Source organism: Poecilia reticulata, linkage group LG21 (assembly GCF_000633615.1).
Source record: "Poecilia reticulata strain Guanapo linkage group LG21, Guppy_female_1.0+MT, whole genome shotgun sequence".
NCBI classification, from domain to species: domain Eukaryota; kingdom Metazoa; phylum Chordata; class Actinopteri; order Cyprinodontiformes; family Poeciliidae; genus Poecilia; species Poecilia reticulata.
The window spans coordinates 17,007,112-17,024,151 of record NC_024351.1 but is presented as its reverse complement, the minus strand read 5'-3'; the positions used below and the strand labels follow the sequence as shown (position 1 = coordinate 17,024,151).

The 17,040-nt window shown below is 37.2% G+C and overlaps 1 protein-coding gene across 5 annotated transcripts in view; it reads left to right on the top strand.

Annotated features, from left to right (window-relative positions):
- Window positions 1-17,040, top strand: part of plcb4b (phospholipase C, beta 4b) — an 85,119-nt gene that overhangs the window by 5,761 nt on the left and 62,318 nt on the right. For all 5 annotated transcript variants that reach the window (XR_001776093.1, XM_017302198.1, XM_008398323.2 and 2 more), the window contains one exon: window positions 16,687-16,753. The gene's annotated coding sequence lies outside the window, so the exon portion shown is untranslated. The remainder of the gene's footprint in view (window positions 1-16,686; window positions 16,754-17,040) is intronic.

Here is a 17,040-nt window from a genome sequence, read left to right as displayed (position 1 = left end):
TGCATAATATAGATGTAACATAGATCTTCATCCTTTTCTCTACGGCTAAAACCATCTACTTTATCCCTCTGATCTTACTCACTCTTTTCCAGAGATCCCATTAACTAATTATTGTGCTTTTTGCTCTTCTGCATTAAACATCCTGGAGACAACGCACTGTTTATTACATTTGTACTGAATGATGAAAGCAACAAAGCTCATTTTTCTCAGTCTCATTCATGTGAGGGTGATGTGCAGCATTTGCTGATCCACTGCCAGACATTACTCACTGATAAGTAGGTTGCATGAGAGCTGTTGCTGCTGTATGCCTCTGTATACTCCCCCGTGCCAAGCTCAGTGTGCTGAAGTTGAGATGTGATTGTGCTCTGTAATGCGTTTGGAATTAATGATGTAATCTACATTAATGGTGTGTAGCATGAATGCTATTTCTGATTAATTGTTACATGCTTCGAGTGCTTATTTATTTTAAGCAGGGAATAAAATCGTGCTGGGTTCGTGGAAAGTGGCCTTTTTACTACAATGAGGCGATCAATGAGGGAAATGTGACTGCATCAGTGTTTGGTTGTTTTTAAAAAAAATATCTTATATTCCTATATTAAAAAAGTATCTCCTCTGGAGGTGGGTCAATATATTGGCCTGTTGATAAATTAGGCCAATATTTTCTTCCTGAGCACACGGTGCATTGAAATGGATTTTTATGGAGGTGAAACTCTGTCCTAAGGGTGGGTGAATAAATAAAATGAATATAATTATAATGTATACCATTTTCATTTACTTTTTTGCTTGTGTATTGAACAGATCATCTTAGACATTCTGACTGTAAATGTTTTTGCTAAAGGTAATCTTATAACTTAGACGTCTTTGCAAACACAAAAGTTTAATATTGTTACATACTTCTAACGTAGAAAGGGTAAATCACTTGAGCTGATAAATATTTAAAACATGTTTGAGGCATGTTGTGCTTAAATATGCCAAAGTAATAAATGTTAATTTTGCTTGACATCTTTTGGTAAAATTGTGCAAACTTTTACAAGGTTTATGAAAGTGCTTTCAGCCTCAAAATGATTTTCTGCCAGGGTTACTTCTATTAATGTTCGGATCAACTAAACTATCCAAAGAATCGCATCTCCATAGCATATTGCTGCCCCATGTTTCTCTGTTGATTTTAGGGATGATGCACCAATCAATTGGTCCCAATTTTCTTAACGTTGTGTGATCGGCTGATACTTGCATGTGATTTTGCCCACTGATCTTATCTAACTCCACAAAAAATCAGCCAGTCTCTTTTTGCTTTGCCATGAGAAAAAACTGATTGACAGACCTGCCCTCCAGATCATAGCTGCATGGGTGCAGTTAACAATACTCACCCTGCTGTTGCCAACTATATTTATAGACACCTCAAACCCATTTAACCACTCATGAGGTCTTGAGTTATAAAAGAAATAGGTATAGGCCAAAATATGAATTGGCAAGTTGGACAGAACACTGCAATCGGTTCATGCCTTGTAGACATGGTGTCTTAAGTGGGATTTGTAGTGTTTTTTAATTGTGCAATATGTGTCCATTTGACTACCTGTTTGCTGATTACTTTTATTTGTGCCGCTCTTTCATAAAGACCTGAATCGTGGAGGGCAGAACTAACTGATCTACGGATCTCTGCAGCTCCCCCAGAGTTACCGAAGGCATGTTGGTTGTTTCTCTGACTAAAGATGTCCTTACTTGGCCTGTCAGCTTGGTAGACATTTATATCTTTGTAGGGTTGCATACAGATGCTGAACAATCCAGTGCTGCATAATGTCTTTCATATTTGGTGTAATTTTTATTTGTACCTTAAGCTTGCTTAAGGTAGAAACCTTCTGCCTTTTCAGAGAGTCACTATGTAAATTGCACAAGTTGACTATTTATTTTGTGATTATAAATTGACTGCACTAGCTTTTATTTAGTGAATCATCAGAGTAAGGGGGGATAAATAAACACACTGAACTGTTCATGTTTTTGTGAGGAATTGTCCCATTTCCCCTCGTTAACAGTTATGTGCTACCTTGTGTTGGTCTAGCAGATAAAATCCTGATAAAGTACTATGAGGTTTGTTTGAAACATGGGCTGATACAGCCTCTTGTTGGCCAAACAGCTACAAGCAGAACCCAGAGAACCTTTCAGAGAAGGAACAGTCTCCTTCAGTAGCAGCTTCAATCAGTTGCCTGAGCTCCCTGTTCCAACTAGTTGTTTGAGAAAGTAGCTCGAATCTTCTTATTGTCTAATGGGTTAGATGTTTATCTAATAAACCTTAGAAAAAAAATCAATAGTAGTCCCAATACTAACTTGGCATTAGATGTGTTTTATGTTTTTATCTTTCTTTTTTTTTTTTTTCTTTAAATGAAATGGAGTTATTTTTATGTTGGTTTGCTTCAAAAACATAATTTAGTTAATGATTTTCAATTTGATTTGCTCATATAACACAAAATTACAACTAATTTAATTGCAGAGCACTTTACAAGACAAAGTGGTTCAATTTATATCCAGTTATACTGAATACAAATCAATCCAAATTCAATTCAAATCTGTTGTATTCTGAAATGCCCATTTAATTAGGCAATACAGTTGCCTAATTAAAGGTATTATATGTTTTCTATTGAACAATCAGTTACCTTCAGTTATAAAAAATGCTGCATAAATCAAACATAACTTTAAAGAAATTTGACTCTTTCCGGCACTCAGTGAGGAGGAAGCTCAGCTGGAGATTGCAACTCCAAGGATAAGCTTTGTAAAAATAGGTGGTGCATTGTGGGAGCAAACACTGAGGGACACCTGAATGGTTGCCGTAGGAGAGTCTAGGATTTCTCAAACATCCATGAAAAAATTAAAGCAACACGTTGGGCATGTTTTTGATGAGGGAATAACATTATAACTTGATACAAAGATCAAAAGATGTGATTTTACATAATATGAAAAATACATAAAATACATCTTGTGAATGTTTTTCCTTTTTGCATTTCCTGTTTCAAGTGGTAACAAATTTAGAATTGGTTATCCCTTTTTAAAAATTGAAAACCTATTGGTTGCTCTAGTGTTTTAGTGTCGGCAGATCCAACTCGACAAAGTCAACTAAACATTTGGAGGACTTCTTATGTATGAATTTATTTCTGTTGTTCTTAAATGTTGTAATCACTTGCCAAAGGTAAAGTTAACACGGCACAGGTTGCTATGAAAATTTAACCAGGTTCAATACCGATTTTATGAGAAACATCAACACATCCACCTCCAGAAAACAAGCAGTATGTTGTTCTGTTGCCTACTATGCAAATCTTATCTTGACCTGTTTTTATTTTTGGTTGGTTGGTTGTTGCTTCTGTTTCCACTGCATATTTTTTTATTTTCCTTATATTTGGAAAAGAAAAAAAGTGTCAGTATTGGCTGTTTAAAGCCTGATTGGTGCATTTTTAGAACCAAGGTAAAAGGTGATTGCTAGTCTTGTAAGCTTCTTTGACCAGCTCTATTTATTATTGAAACCCACTGAACAACCAACTCAATCCTTCTGCAATGCAGCACTCATAAAGAGGAAGGTCTGAGTGGAGTATCACATTTTTGTGCAGAATAATTATCCAAAAATCATTTGTCAAAATCAATGGAATGACATATTTTTTGTTGCTAAAAGCGATAAAGCAAACATTTTGGATCGTTAAGGAATCTTCCCTTCAATGCACGGATGCCGAGAACTCCCTCGATTTTCAATATATAAACAAATCAACCACCACTATCTACTTTAATGCAAATTTTTTGACTAACAAAAATCAGATAAAGCTTTGGTAAACACGCTTTTATGTGGAAATAGAAAGAACCATCTAATTCCTTCCTTTTCTGTTTGAACCAAAACTACTTCTCTATCAAAAAAAACAAACTCCTGAACATCTTGTATTCTTTAAAACCATAGAAAAATAGAAAAGCCCAATTGGCATAGCCCTACTTTCAAGAAACAGGGGAGAAAAACACTAATGAAGGTCAGTCCTTCATATAAAAACAGACAACTTGAGGACGTTCTGAACAGTTGAGATGCCAGTGCTATCTGCAGCAGCTGCAATGTTGCATCAGTGTTGGCTGGACCTGCCACAGAGTCAACACACCTAATCTTGCACTGCAAATATTTGCATAGATCCAACACCCTGGAACTCTGTCCCACCCGCAGATAAATTTCCAGACCTTGACATTGGCAGAAAATGTATTTGTGAGTCTCACTTAATGGTGCAAGCAGACAGGATCAAGAACACGTCTTGCTGAACAGCTTTTATTGTGACACTATTGAATTGAATAGTGTCACAATTCAATTCATACATTTATAAAAGTATTATGTCAAACATATCGAATTATTACAGTCTCTACAATGAGGAGAAATTATTTTTAAAAATACCTAAATGCAGGCTTAGTTTTATCCATGCCAAGAAATATCAGGCATAGCTAACGGGGTCATTTGGCTTGTGAACTCAAACTGACAAGTATCTAAGATACGAACACTGTGCCATTGTGGATGTGTAGTTCCACTGGCCCGTGACACAGCTAAAAGGTTCAGTTTCGCCCCCTGCTCTTTGCACCGATAACCCACTCTATTCGGCTCCACTTAACAGCCTCTGCACTGAATCCGGCTCCAACCCTGACTCGTTCGGATGTTGACGATTATAAGATATGCAGCATCACTTTTTGCCTCTCAGAGACACAGAGAAAGATCAATGATGAGAGCTTGTGTCTGCTCTGCAAGGGTAAGTGTGGCTGCAAGGAGAATATAGTGACAGGGTACTCTTTGCAGACTATCAGCCTGCAGCAGATTTGGAATAACAAGGGAAGAGAGAGACAGAGGGAGAGAGATACGACAAATGAAGGCAGCATGGACAGAAAGAGGGGGGGAAATACTCACTGTTAAGCCAACAGATGAGAGCCATAGTCATCAAATCAATGTTAACTCTTTTCTTACAAAAAAAATTGGCAGTGGTAGTTTAGCTGAATCACAGGCATAAAGCTGAAGTACCCTGGTGTGACTGAAAAAGGCTTTGACGACCAAAAACAATGCTGTGGTAATAAAAGTCAGAGTTTGGCTACACGTGCAGGTCTAAAAATACATCAGAACTCTTCCCTTGCCTTTTGCTAAATGCACACACTCTTGCAATGTGCACATTCACTTTACCCGTGGCTCAATCCACTTTGGGATTACTTGTGAACATAATTTGCACTTCCAATTAAACTGTTGACCTTCGCTCCAGAATGCGATACTTGGCTTGGTACTGTCCTCTGTGGGATAGCTATTAATGCACAGCAAGACGTATAAATAGCAGTTTTACAAAACACCGGATCATTGAAGTCAGCACATTTACAGCATTTTTGTACATTGTCTAAATTTACGTGAGATATTTTTGACAACTTTATGAATGTGAGAACCCATTTCAGATTATAACAAAGGGTGCCATTAAAAAATAAGCTTGGATGCTGAAAACATAACAGAATACGCTGGCCAGAGTTGGCCCAAAGCGTCCTGCCAAGCCTCTAACTCTCCTTCGACACATGACTCGCTGGCCAGATCAGATGACTAGATAAACAGCAGGAATGTTGCTTCTTCCTCTTTCTGCAGCATTGTTCCCATCTGTTTGGGAAGGCAGAGAGAGATGGCATGTGTCTTTGTGAAATTGCATCGATTATGCTTTGGCATTTTTAAGGCTGGATGGGTGACGGTTGGGGGAAGTTGAGCCTCAGATCCAGTTTTGATCGCAGAAATGAGCGTTTGCATGTAACATCTGCTAAAAAGAAAGCAACATAGTTTGTGCACGTCTGTCAGAGCAGCACTTGCAATGAGCCAATTGGTGTACAAGACGATAATTACGCCATACAGTTTTGCTCAGCTAAGTTGAAGTGATGAGTACAAGGCATTGTACACTTTTCTCAATGCAAGATCTAATAACCCCGAGGGGAGTTCCTGCAGAAATCGCCGGGCGGAATGTGCTTGAGTATTTACACTGGATTTTATTTATGGTCTTATTTGTTTTATTTCTTGAAAGACAAAGTGAGTTTTAATGTTGTTTTTGTCAGGCGTTCTTTAACGTTTACACTTCATAAAGTAAAAATTGCACACAGAGAAACAAACAACTGCTTAGAGAGAATAAACATGCAGAAAAACCAGGCACACACATGTTTCTAACCACCATCTGATAGTCGCAATAGGACTCCTTCCACAGTTCGCAAAACTTCTTCTCAAATACCGGTCAACAGACCTCTTGGCTTTTCATTGACATCCATTAGATGGGCCATCATAACAAACTGTGGGAGTAAGACGAAGTTTAGAAAAGTGTCACAGTCTAAGTATATCATAAGAGGAGTGCTTTAAATCTTACTTTGCCAGATGCTGCAGGACGTTATTCCTACAGTGACATTATAATGTCGTATAAAATTAGATATACAGATATAGTACGTCATCAACTCTGTTTATACTTAGGACTTAAGAGGTGTACAGGACTGACCCCAGCTTTCTCCTTTATAGCTCAAACCACAATTTACGTTTCTGTACTTATTACCTTTTTTGTGGGGACAATTATTCTAAATGTTATATATGCACTGAGAAATTGATCGATGCTGTTCAATTGATTGTCCCTGTCTGGTGACCAAACAGTTGAAAAGTCAAAAATAATTTATTTTTAATGGATCTACATTCTTCTCTGAATTCACAAAAATACAGTTGTATACTAATCTCTGCACCTGAAACAAATAAATAAACAGTGACTACAGGAAGTGAAACGTGAATCAGACTTGAGTCACACTTAAGTCGCAAAAACAAAGACCTGAGACTCGCAAGTTTCATTGCCCTTGATGATTAGCTTGTCACACAGACTAAAAGCTGTGAAAGGATTACAATCAAAATGTGTTGTTGTCTGTTCTTCTCTGCGCCTCACTTTGAACATTTTACTATTAACCTTACTGTTAGTTTTAAATCTATAAGACATTGTCAGGTTTAAATCTTGTTTTATCATTTTTGTTTTGAACTTAGATTCATATTTATGTTACTAATGGAGTAATTGTTTGCACCAGAGTTATTTTTTCAGAAATTTTAAGAAAATTATTGATGAATATTTAACAATATTGAAAGATAAAAAGATATCTGCCATCGTTCAGGTGTTGAATTTAGGCCTAAGAATAAAGAGTATTGATTAGAACTCCTAACCCACATCAATGCTTAGCAATAGAAAGCCGTCACACTTAATTTGGATAAAAAGGTGTGGAATCAACCTGGAGATCTGTTTCCGTTTTATGAATATCTAGTAAAGTTGGAAAAAAAACTATCTTATAATGCTGGTGGATTTTTAGGGTGGTGAAATTACAATTCTGTTATGCCATGGGAAATATTCAACAAGCAACTTGTTTCTCGGTTTATACTAAGGCGTTAAATCTGGAGTAACGAACCGCATGTTATTGGGATTGAATAGTGAGCGAAAAATAATTGCATCTGCAATCTGATTTCGTTCTGCACACAGCATGAAAAGGTTACTGCACAACAGCAGAGCACCAACGTTGAGCAGCTGAAATGACAAACAGCAAATGTTATTCAAGTGTCTCACCAAAACTCCTGCCTCTGTATAAAACTCAAGCCTTTAAGCAATAGTCTTGTTTAATGGATTTAAAACCTTTTTAAATAAATTATTTTTTGCCCATAACTGTAAATGCAATGACGATGGATGCTGGGAAAATAAATCCAGATCATAAACATAACAGAAAATGCTGTTGCTGTATGGCCATCATTTCATATATGCAAAGAGTCATAATTGGAATATGTATAGCACACTCATCCAAAATGAAATTACTGGTTTCATCCTGTGTTAGAGATTCAAGGTCTGCAAAGGGTTTAAGTAACATTAAAGTAGTGCATGTCTGCAGCTCTGTTCAGAGACTACATCTCTACAGTGTTCATGTCATACCAGCACAAATTATACCTTCTAATGGCTACAAGTATTAGCTGGGGTTGAATGGCTTCCTGTTATTGGTTCCCGCTAATGTAATCCTCTAATTAGCCAGAATAATGGTGGAAAGGGAGAAGTGCTCTCCCCGTGTGTGAGAGATGTGCATGTCCTAAGAGACCCTGACCTAATTTTGTCCTCGTTAAGGACAGTCGTCCATCATTCTCCAAGGCGAAAGAAGCAATATTCTCTCTTGAGCTCTTTCTCTATGACTCACTAAGCAGGAAAAAATCTCCCTCTCACCTTTTCTCTCTGCCTGCATTTTTACTCTCTCTGGCTGCCTGTCTCTCTTTAGCCCTCAGGGGAGCTGGCTCCTGACAGCATCACACAGAAAGGATAAAATTGAAAAGTCAAAGTGTATGTGAAATGTTTTGCTGTCTGTGCATCTCTCCCATTGTTCGACTGCTTTTTGTTCTTCATGCATTGTTGTCTGCGTCGCTTAGGATACCTCGCGCTTGACTCTGCCTCTGTTTCAATTTCTCCCACGTTCTTTGGTCTCGCAGCGTACTTTTCATTCAACACTGTGAGATATAGCTAGATTCCTGGAAAATGTGTGAGATCAACATCATAAGAGAATGTTTCTTGTCAGGCTTTAACCTGTGTGACCTCTGTAAGTTGCAGCTTTTAAGTGATTGGTGATTTAATTAATACAATACTCAGTTTTAAATACTTGGTTGTGCATGTTTATAGTATGTTGAAGGGTTCCCTACTGTTGCCTGCATAAAATGAATGCTCTAAACTAGGATTTACCGATTACCCGGTAAACCACCAGCAGGCTCCCACATTTTTGTGTTTAAAAAATTTGTATAGTTGACAGAAAATTTGAAAACATGACTAGAAAAATATGTGTTGCTGGAAGAAATTATTGATAGTACTTAAACACCAATGACAGGATCCAAAAAAATAATAAGAAATTGTACAATTAAAATAAAAAAAATTACATTTTATGCACTTCATTTAAATCCAAGTTCAGTAACTTGGATTTAAGTTACTGAACTTAAATCCAAGTTTAAGTTGGAATTAAATCCAACTTAAACTTGGATTAAGTTGGATTAATCCAAGTTTAACTCATAGAGCCAAGATTTCTATGAGTCTTGGCTCATAGAACAAGCTTTATTAAAATAAAAGAAATAGATACTAAAATGGACAATGATGAGTCAGCATATTTGTATACTTCACAAAATGTTCACAGGGTACAAAATTAAAGTAATATTACATTTTCTTGTTTTTCCTTAAAACCTAGCATTTTGTTTAGTAATATCTGCCGCTTGGTGCAATATTTTGCTTAGCTGGCTTTGATTGGCTGTTATTTCACAGGAATATTGTTGATGAAAAAGACCTGTCTGTGATTGGCTGGTGGTGTGGTTAATTTAAATGCACTTTATAAAGTTGCAAGTGTACCCTCAGAGCCAAGCAAGTGCCAGAATACAAGCCCCACATTATTTTTTTGTTCACACAGATATAAGCTCACTTCAGTCTCACTGCATGCTCAACACAAACATTTAAAGGCTGAATTATAGCCATGCTTTTAAAAGTTTGCTTTGGTCGCGTGCGAGCTGAGCAAGCGGTGAAGGTTTTTTATTTTTGACTTCTACGTTTGAGAAGTTCTAGTCAAAAAGACCGCTTTCATAGAGGCGTCGCATAATGGCTGGTGCAGGAGAACCTGCTTTGCAAGACCACTTTCCAAATGGGCCGTTTTGAGGAAAAAGTGGCGTATTTGATTCATGTAGAGTTGCAAAATAAATTTAGAGGTGCACAACCAGGCGATATTACAACGAACTGGGAAAAGGAGCTGATGCATCAGCCATAAAACTAGTTTTAGCCCAGTCGGGGGTAGGCTAGTAAAGCTTCTTTGTACCTGCTGTGCAATCATTAATTTAAAACAATATTTCATCCAAACAATTGTTATCTCTTTTGTCACTTCTGCTACTGTTGTGTTTATTGCTATAGTGACAACTGCAATCTGATGGAAAAATTGTTGCTCCCAAAACAATTGGTGGAATTGTTCCTGCGTGTATTGGGTGTTATTTCCTTCGTGAATAACACTCGTAGGTATAGATAAAAATGAGTCCGATTGCATTGCACAATTCAAATATGATTGACAACAGAAGGCAGATGTGTCCAATCATCTGTCAAGTATTTTTGATCCTTATTGTATTCAATCCAATTTGGTTCCATTTAACAAACACTAATAAAACAATTTTGAAACAAATACTGCTTTTTGGCACTAAATTTTAAGCTATTTCAAGTTGTCTTTTAGCTTTGGATAAAAACTATTTTCATAGAAAAGGGCTTGGCTGAAAAACTGGTGGCATAAAAGCAATAGTTGGATGTAGTCGAAGGTAAATCTCCTTATGGTAGCTTTGGTATAAATATTTTTTAAAAGAAACATGATTAAATATATGAATTCAAGTAGGGCTGTAGTGATACAATAATCTCATGATACGATACATGATATTCTGCCCACGATACGATATATATTGCAATATTCAGCAAACAATACAATTCAATACACTTTTGCAATTTTATGAAATATTTTAGAGGGACAGAGTGATTTTGGTGACATTTTGTGACTGTTATAGAGTTGGATTGAATTAATTTAACTGAAAACTGATTAAAAGCACCAACTACATAATACCTGGCTCTGGTTGGACATGGACACAGACTTAAAGTCGACAGCTGGACAAAATGAATCAAAGAAGTGGTGAGAAAACATGTTTCTTTTATTTGAAACAGTACAAACTGTAGCTTACATGCATTTGTAAAGTAAATAAAGTGCACCAAGTACCCTGCTCTGAATAGTTTGATACCTTTTTAACCTTGACACTCCTGGTGAAGCAAGCAGTGAGTGAGCAAGGTGACAGTTGGATGTTACGATACTTGCGGATGAATATAGATTTTTTTTTTCTAGGAAAGAAAATATCGATATACATCACAATATCGATATTATTACACAGCTCTAAATTCAAGAGATTCAAATAGGATAATTTAGTAATTTGTGGGCAAAGCTTCCTATGATGTTTATCCTTCAGATTCCAGCCAGACCCCCTCCACTCTGTGGGACACAGCTGCATGATAAACAAGGGGAGGGGTTTTCTCATAGTGCTCCACTGCTCAGGGAGTTGATGTTGTTTGATGTGCTTTCACTGAGACTCTCAAAGGAGCAGTATTGAGGATGAACATAGCTGACGTGGGGGACAAAATGATCATGTCCTCTCTGTACCTTGGCAGGTGCTGCTGATGGCATCAGAGCAGCTCATGGTGAAACCCACAGAGAGCCTAGCGTCAGACTTTGGGTTGGGTCGATTTCCTGAGGAGGGAACATATGCTGTTAGCACTTGAACTGTCATTTTCTTCACTTCAAAAACAGCCTATAAAACACATCCTGGAAGCTGTGAAAATTCCAGTTACTCTGACTTTATAACATAAAAATAGATGTTTTTATGGCACATCGTAGCTCACCATGTGTTGCTTTTTCACAATAAACATTTTTCTCTTTTATACAGTTGAAATAACATCTTAACATTTATAGTATATGAAGATGAAATATTTTGTTCTCATTTTTAATTAGTTTGGATTAAAAAAAAAGTCTGCAGAATGAAGCCAGAAAGCTTTTTGACTTTGTTTTAAAGATTATTATTTCAAAGTCAGAAATTTACAAACAGTAAGATCACTAGCCCTTTAAACCATTCGGGAAAACTCTATAGTTTGTCAGCTTCTAATTTGTAATTTCACCACATTTCTGTTAAATAGAGTCAGACTTTTAAGGCAACCTCTTAAACACACAACATCCAAGTTGCTGACTAATATATGCTCATATAAACACCACAAAGATGCCCAGCCTTTATACAGTTCTGGAAAGAGACTGTTTTCTGTCTGAATGGTGAAAGTGTTTTTATATGAAATGTGTGTATTGGTCCCAGAAAAAAGGAAAAGACAGTATTGAAACCAAATTGAAGCTTGGGCAAAAAACGGGTTCCAAATGGAAAATGACGTAAAGCATGCCATCCAGATGGTTACAAGTGGCTTAGGGATATAAAGAATATATTTGGGAGGGATTATCACAAATTCCTGAGCTCATGTTCATAGAAACTTTGCAGGAAGAACTTATAAGATTTGTGTGAACAGTGTAGTCTAGACAGCTGAGCAATGCATTTGCCTGAGGAAAAAATAAAAATGTCTGCAAATCTGAAAACTGGTTTTACCCCTAAGCTTGATTGGAGGGAGCTCTCAACCAATATATTTATTGGATTTGCTGAAAACATCCACCAAAATAGTTTTATTTCACTGATACAGTTTTAAACTATATGCTCAATTGTATACGGTGTTCTTTATTGTGTCAAAAGTCTTAATTGATAAGTCCAACCTTTCTAGATTCAAAACAAACGCCACTCAGTAATCTTGCATATGAAACATTTGGCCATTGGTTTGTTTTTAAGGATATTTTTACCCAACATGCGTTGTGTATGTTCCCTTGCCATATACCATCTTGTGATACTACAGGGTTTGTGTGTACTTGCTATCCTTTTAATCAGGCCCTCCTGTGTATTACCCCTACTTAGCTGAGTGACGAAGGTAGACCTGCCACTGTTTGTGCCATTTAAATCCTGTGAAAGGTAGGGGGGAGATTACTAGACTCTTACCTCTTGCTCAGATCAAAAGGTATTATTACAACACTGCTGGGTGTTACCGGGAATAGAACCTTCTAAAAATGCACGACAGACGGTAGAAAAGGGGCCAATTCTATCGGGTAGCTAAATCTTTAGATTTTTATTTGCTACTGAATAGTAATTGTTGAAATATGAAGACATTTTATGAGTTCCCATGAACTACATTTATAAGATGTCTATAGACATTTTATAAATGCCTACCTGGGCTTGAAAGGTTAGATATAGTTCAGATGAGAATTTTGCATGTACATTCATCCTAGGTGAAAATACTATAATTTGGGGGTTTTAATTAATTTGACTTTCCTTTTATGGGTGGTAGAATGATGACATAACATACAGTTATAGTGTTTTTGAAAACAGTTTTAAATAATTCAGTAGTTTCACTAATTCAGAGTTTATTCTGGTCCCCAAAGACCACTGTTCTGTAGTTTTTCCTGATGTAAAACATACAGGACGATGAGCCCTGAGGACAAGGATTACTGCTCATATCCACTCATGATGATAACTACACATATAGGCTCAAATATATATCTTGCTCATCAGTAATTTTTGGATAGAAGCGTCTACCAACAGGCAGAGAAACCACAAGATTTTGATAGTTCTGGCTTAAGATTTGACTGCTCTTTTCAGCAGGACTGGATATTGTGAATTTCAATTGGATTGTTTCCTTTCACAGACTTGTTTGTAGGCATATATATGAATTTTCATTTGGGTTAAGTTTTGTGCCATTCCAGTGGTTTAGTGTTGGCCTGGTTTAGCTATGCCACCTGTTAAGCTATGCCACCTGTTAAGGTGGCATAGCTTAACAGGTCATTCAACAATTGTCTTGTTGAATGACCCAACTGTGTTTGAGGTGAAGTTGAAGAATTGGGAGTTGTCATCCTGACTTAATATGCCATCTACTATCTGCAAGACCTTCAGCATGATGCTATCACCACCGTACTTAACTGTTGGTACAGCATTCTTCCTCTTGTTTTGGTCAAATACCTCAGTCTTTGTTTCGTTTAAGTATAAAGCATTTCTCCAGAAGATGTTTGCTTTATCCAGATTGGATAACTGCAGATTTGAGTCAAACTTGAAGGTGTCTGTCTTGGAGCATGAGCTTTTTTTTCTTGGTTATCAACCTCTCAGTTCATGTTTGTCAAATTTTCTTCATTGCCAGTGATGCGGATCTTTCAGCATCTTCCGGTTAATGATAATTGTGTGCCTTGGTGGTCACTTGGTTACCTGAATTCAACCAGCTTCCTTTACTGTGAGGGTGAGTCAGAGATTTGAAACTTAGTTATACAAGAGTATATTCACCCCAAAACTCATTAAAACTCAGTTTTTTTTTTAGATAAAGCAGATATTTAGCTGCTATAAAGACCTTGTGAGAATTAATGACTATGGATAAAGCTGAGTTTGTGCAAGAAAAGCAACGTATGCAAGTGAATTATAACAGACGAATAACTGCTTAAATTGCTATAAATATGAGCCCATTTGGGTAAGTACCATGCTTTTATTCTTTCTGTATTGGAAATATAAGGAAAGTCTTGTTTAATGGGGCATTAAAATGTTCTGGTGACGTCAGTAAGAAACTCCAACTAAGTTGTTTCATTGTCAAAGCAGCAAATGTAGCCAGAAACCATGTTGTTGAGAGTGAAATAATGAATATGTGTTTTTCCCCCTACCCCCCTCTTACTTGATAGACTAATCACTGCACAGCTGAAGTCCAAAATTAGTATGACTAATACGACCTGGCTCGTATGTGTATTTAAAATTCTATCCAGTACTACATAAAAGATAGAAAAATGATGAATCCTCAGCACTAGAAATCTGTGTGATCGGCTTTTTTTGTTTCACAAAAAAATTGCAAACAATTTGCCAGGTCACTGGATGCAGAACAAGCATTACTGTTTAAATAAGCAAGCTCCAACCCGCCAGATGTGTTTTTGGTGAGGTAGTCGTCCCCTCCTCACTCTGGTTTGGTCCCTTCAGAGCAACAGAATAGCATTTGTATCACTATTTGAGTATATTTTTATATGTTTATGTGTATACAAAACATGGCTTACCTTTTTTGGCGCAGAGTAGTACACCCAGCCATTCTCTGCTCTGGCTGGAGAGGCCTGTGAACAGTTCTCGTCTAGTGGAACCACTTGACATGTGGAATACTTGATCTGCATGAGCTGTGGGAGAGGCTGGTCCAGACAAAAAGGAAATGGAGAGGCAGTAGGAGCAGGCGAACATCATAAAAAGCAGCTTATTCCTTCATTTTTAGCTTTGTTTTCTTCACAAAAGGATCCTGCTTTTTATAGGTCTGTTTTCCTAAATTACATTCAGCATCCAGAACAAGTCCAAGTTGTTTAGGTTTCGCAGGGTTTGCAGCATAAATATCACAGTTTTGTTGTTACAATGATGGATCCTAATGACAGTGCAGGATTTGTTTTCGTGGTGTTATGTGTGCAGAGGTGGGAGTAACATTATGTCGGTATTAATGGGTGTTGCTGCAAAATAAATGGTTTCAGTTGCAGTTTATTTTCCATAAAATATTCTTCATTCTCCTAAATTCACACTCAAATGCACATGCTTCTCAGTTGACAAGTTTGTCATCATGATAGTTGGCACCTACATAACAATGTTCCCAAACATGTGGAAAGCGATTAAATTTCTGAAATGATCCCAGTCTCAATCCTGTGACAAATTTATGCATTATGCTTAAAAGTTGTGTTTATACCAGAAAAAAACAAGCCAGTCTTATTAAGCTTTACTATTTTTTACCATCTGCTGTTAACTTGGGTTAACAGTTTCAGTTCAGGTTGCTGCACAGTGTACGATTTAAGTCATATGTTTCGTAGTGGTTCCCAACCCTGTCAATTGGCCTAAACATGTTTATTTCATCTGAAAGCATGTTAAAAAAGTAGCAGTTATTAATGACATTATTTACATCAAATATATCTTGCAGCTTTTTTGGTTGATATGAATGGATCTGGTCATTATAAAGTATTTCTCTCATAGCAGTCCAGTGGAAAATGCTTTATGTCGTTTTTCTTCCAGGTCACATCAAGATCATGAATGCACTCAAAGGGCTAGTTGTGGCAAAATGTATTGATAAAATTACCCATTAAACAGTTAAAATATAAACAAATTCAGTTAGTACTACTTAAAGTTAAATTATATTGAGCATCTTGTTACATTAATGTAATTTGGCAGTGTTCAAATAAAAACTGCTTTGATTTGATTGATCAAATAATATTGAGGCACAGAACTGTTTTCTCACTTTTAATAATAATAAGGAAGGTTATTTCAAGACACACACAAAAAAATTACAGTTTTGTGCAGTGTCGATGACCATCTGACTAAGTTTATCTTGCAAAGCGATTGTATTACAAAACCATAACTGACTTGTTCTGGTCCTGCTTCGTGTAAACCCAGGCAGAACAGTGACAATGAGTTCAGGAGAGCCAAATCCAGATCTCTGCAAATTAACGGAAATATTGAGAAAATCCTTGTCCTACTAAGAAGAAGATTGTGTCTTTCCCCCCCCCCCCCTCATTTGTACTGTTCCACTCTTTGCCTAACCATATTGTGTCTCTGCCCCTCCTTATACCCCCCGCTTTGCCTTCGCCTTTGCTTATTAAGCTCTTAACAGACTCTGTAATTCTCGCTTCGCGTACCTGTCGCTCAGAAGTTACAGCAGGCCAGATGCGGAGGCGGACGCGGTTTGTGTAATTTGCCAGCTCATTTCCAGCTCTCGGTTTGATGAAGGCTGCCTTTCTTAAGGAAACCAGCCTCCTATTAAAGGTTTATTTAGGAGAGGCCAGAAGAATAATTAAAAAATCTGCTCTGGCCAAATAGGATGAGGAGAATCTCTCTGAGCCAGTGATTACAATGCTGCAAGTGTGCTTGTGTGTAAGTCTCTCTCCCCTGAGGGCCTAGCAACTGTTTGTAATATTCTTGTAAGTGTATAAAGTGAAGCTTAATAAAGAAGTTAGCACATCAGATTCTTGCAAATGACTTGACACGTTCCTTTTCTCTCTCTCTCTTTTCTTTAGAGTGGACCAGTGCTCTCTTCCAGTGTTTCCCCTCCCCTCAGTGTTCTGTCCTACTGTCTGTCACCTGGTAAGTACTCTCGGATTCACCTCCTGCTTCCATCGCAGATGCTCTCAGTGTATTTCAGTCTTTTATGTAATCATCATCTCACTGCCTGGCTTGAACTGCAAATTGCTCTCACCTTTACAAAATGGAGCAGAATTTCTTGCTAATGTCCATGAAAGGCCGTGATGTAAAGTGGATATATTATAGCGAACGACGGTGGAGAAGGTATACTATATACGTTCTGTGGTTGGAACGTAATGCAACATGTCTTATAATAAAACAGATTTTATGTATTTAAGGAAGTAATTGAT